Here is a 3,313-nt window from a genome sequence, read left to right on the forward strand (position 1 = left end):
ATCGCCGGTTCTGCTTACCAAAAGCGGCCCACAAAAAGCTTGCATTCATAGTCCAAGTGCAATTAAGTCACAAGGACATCTCACCGATTTATAGTTTGAGAATAGGTGAAGGAAAAATTTTCCCCCATTCCTCTAATCATTCGCTTTAACCGATGAAATTGCTTTGCGAAGATTTTTCAATCTTGCTCAAGCTTTTGCTATCCTGAGGGAAACTTCGGAGGAAACCAGCTACTAGATGGTTCGATTAGTCTTTCGCCCCTATGCTCAGGTCAGACGATCGATTTGCACGTCAGAACCGCTTCGGGCTTCCACCATGGTTTCCCGTGGCTTCGCCCTGCCCAAGCATAGATCACCATCTTTCGGGTCGTGTGCTACTTGCTCTGGATCAGTCATGCAATAAGAGCAAAACCGTCCGTGGTTGCGGGACACCGAATCGGCGCCCTCACCACACAAAGTAGTGCAATTCATAAAAATTACACTGTTCACTTTCATTTCGCGTGTGCGCTTTCAATGAGCGACAACACTTGCAAGCAACTCACACTCCTTGGTCCGTGTTTCAAGACGGGCTGTAGAGAGCATTGAATAGGAAGTTGAGGTCAGACAGGCAATCAAGATCAATTTATCTCATTTTGTTTAGAATCAACAAGAAGAATTCCGAGGAAAACTTCTGCTCGATTCATTAACAAGATTTGCCAAAAGACGACAACTACACTACTCGGTAGCCGAGAATATAATATCAAGGCATTGAGTATGGTAACGCTCACTCCAGTTCCCCTTCAACAGTTTCACGTACTTTTCACTCTCTCTTCAGAGTGCTTTTCAACTTTCCCTCACGGTACTTGTTTACTATCGGTCTCGCTTTATAATTAGCTTTTGGAGAGACATATCTCCAGCTTCGAGTTGCACTTTCAAACAACTCTACTCATAGGAATGAGCCATTATGACTGGTATCGAAAATGACCTTTACAGGATTTTCACCTTCTTTGATGCTACTTTCCAGTAGACATCAGGACAAATTCACCAGTCTAGCATCAAACCATACCGGACACCGAGAAATGTTGCCATTTCTCTTCCCGATGAGCTTTTCCCTGTTCATTCGCCATTACTAAGGGATTCTCAGTTGATTTCTTTTCCTCCCCTTACTGATATGCTTAAGTTAAGGGGGTTCTCTCGCCCAATTCAGGTTATGTAGTTGATTGTCTCTTAATTGGTTCACTGACCAATATGAGACAGAAACCGATTCAGCAGTTTTGTTCGCTACTACTATCAAACACAGGTCGAAGTTTCCATTCAGTCATTAATTCCAACTTTCAAATGTTGTTGTTTCAGCTTTCGCTTACTAGAAGCAACATAATACTCGCTGCAATACAGACCTCGGGAAACCCTCACCGTGAATAAGGTTCACTCACATATTTCACTACATTTTGCGTGGGATTGGAGATGAGGCTACTCGTTCTTGCTCAGTACTAGGCTGAAAATTAACGAAACTTCGTTACAAACGTTCACATGTTGATGTTTCCGCTTTCGCGTACTCGAAACAACATAATACTAGTCTTTGTAATTTAGTTTCATAATTTCAACTGTTCTCATGCAGAATTTTTGCTCATTCTTATCCCAAATTTTGACCTGGCTACTAGTTACACTCCTTGTACTTATTGCAAAATGACCACAAATTTCAACAGCTTTCACATGTTGCTGTTTCGGCTTTCGCTTACTACAGTCAACATAATACTCGTTGCAAAATAAGTGCTCGGCATCTGCAATTTTCCAAAGACGAAGTTTCGCCAGTTCAATTTTCGCTCGCCAATTATGGCTACTAATTCACACGGTACTGAGCTCAACAACATTAAATTTGTTCAGCAAGACTTTCACATGTTGATGTTTTGGCTTTCGCCTACTAGAAGCAACATAATACTCGTCTTGTTAGCTCATTCAATGAGAATAGCTTTTCCCGTTGAGAATTTTTGCCTTCAATTGGCGTTGTAGTGAGTTTGGCTACTCAGATCACCAAATACTTGTGACAATTCGAACCAGAAATGTTTTCAATTTTCACATGCTGATGTTTCGGATTCAACCTACTAGAAGCAGCATAATACTTGTATTCAACAATTTCTGTATCAAATCCCAGTTTTCTCTGGTGCATCTTTGCCAAACTATTCCAAACTGCCTGAGTCTGAATACCAATTACAGGTACTAGTAAATGCACGTTACTAAGGACTATATAGTTCTAGGTTACTGTACACAACGACGTTCACATGTTGATGTTTCAGCTGCCGCTTACTAGAAACAACATAATACTTATCGTGCATACCTTTCCATAACTTGTCCTTTTCAGATGCATTAGTTTCCCTTTGTCTTGGCTTCTACAGTCAGACTGGCTACTAGTAACAGCACAGTACTAATCACATATCGTTCTACAGTTTGCAGACAACTTTCACATGTTGATGTTTCAGCTTTCGCCTACTAGAAACAACATAATACTCGCTGTATACATTTGTAGTTCTCTATGTAACTTTCATGTGAAGAAGTTTCGCCAGTCTTTTTGACTGTCTCAAATCTGAGTCATGCTTAGGCTACTAGTTGCTTCATAGTACTTATCGCCTCGAGATCATTGAACAAAACTTGATTTTCACATGTTGCTGTTTCAGCTTCCGCTTACTAGAAACAACATAATACTAGTCTCATTAAGTTCCGTCTCTTTGCAATTTTCTTATGAAGAAAATTCGCCATCACAATGACTCCAGCAGTTCTTGATCAAGGAATGCAATCATTGATCAGAATGCTATTATTTGAATCGGTTCTGCTTTAAGTGTTCCAATTTTATTGGAAGCACCAACAATAGAACATCAATGTGTTCAATCGAGAGTTATATAACCCTGAATCGGACGCAGTCAACAGCCGAAGCCGAGACCGCCTTTTGCGTTAGAGAGGTCGGTAAACAAATCTTGCGATTCATACCGAATTAACACATATAGCTGTGCTCCTCTTCGTAAAGCGAGCCAAGTGATCCCCTGTTGAAGGATGTATTTGGACCAATCTAGTAGCATTTGGTTTCCAACAAGCTCTCCCAAGTTAGCTTACTTATTGGGCTTTTCAACCAATTCGGTTGGCTACAAGCATCATCAAAGTACTAGCCACAGTTTGATCGCAAAATTCTACGACTTTCACATGTTGATGTTTCGGCTTGCGCTTAGCCTACTATAAGCAACATAATACTAGTCATATCATAGAGCGTGATCAGCTTGTGACGTTCTCATGATGAAGTTTCACCAACAGTGTCTCACTTCGAGCTTAAATCCAGCTACTAGTAACT

General features: G+C 40.8%; 1 non-coding gene and 1 pseudogene across 1 annotated transcript in view; both read right to left on the reverse strand.

Moving 5' to 3' along the window:
• The window catches only part of LOC142356702 (large subunit ribosomal RNA), a 3,522-nt gene extending 2,334 nt beyond the window's left edge, over positions 1 to 1,188 (reverse strand). The window contains exon 1 of the ribosomal RNA XR_012761473.1: positions 1 to 1,188. This exon is cut by the window's left edge and continues 2,334 nt beyond it. This is a non-coding gene — a ribosomal RNA (large subunit ribosomal RNA).
• Positions 1,189 to 2,871: 1,683 nt separating this feature from the next.
• Positions 2,872 to 3,023, reverse strand: LOC142356701 (5.8S ribosomal RNA; annotated as a pseudogene).
• Positions 3,024 to 3,313: the final 290 nt, after the last annotated feature.

Source organism: Convolutriloba macropyga, unplaced genomic scaffold (assembly GCF_964194025.1).
Source record: "Convolutriloba macropyga unplaced genomic scaffold, txConMacr16.3 SCAFFOLD_2313, whole genome shotgun sequence".
Classification (NCBI taxonomy): Eukaryota; Metazoa; Xenacoelomorpha; order Acoela; family Convolutidae; genus Convolutriloba; species Convolutriloba macropyga.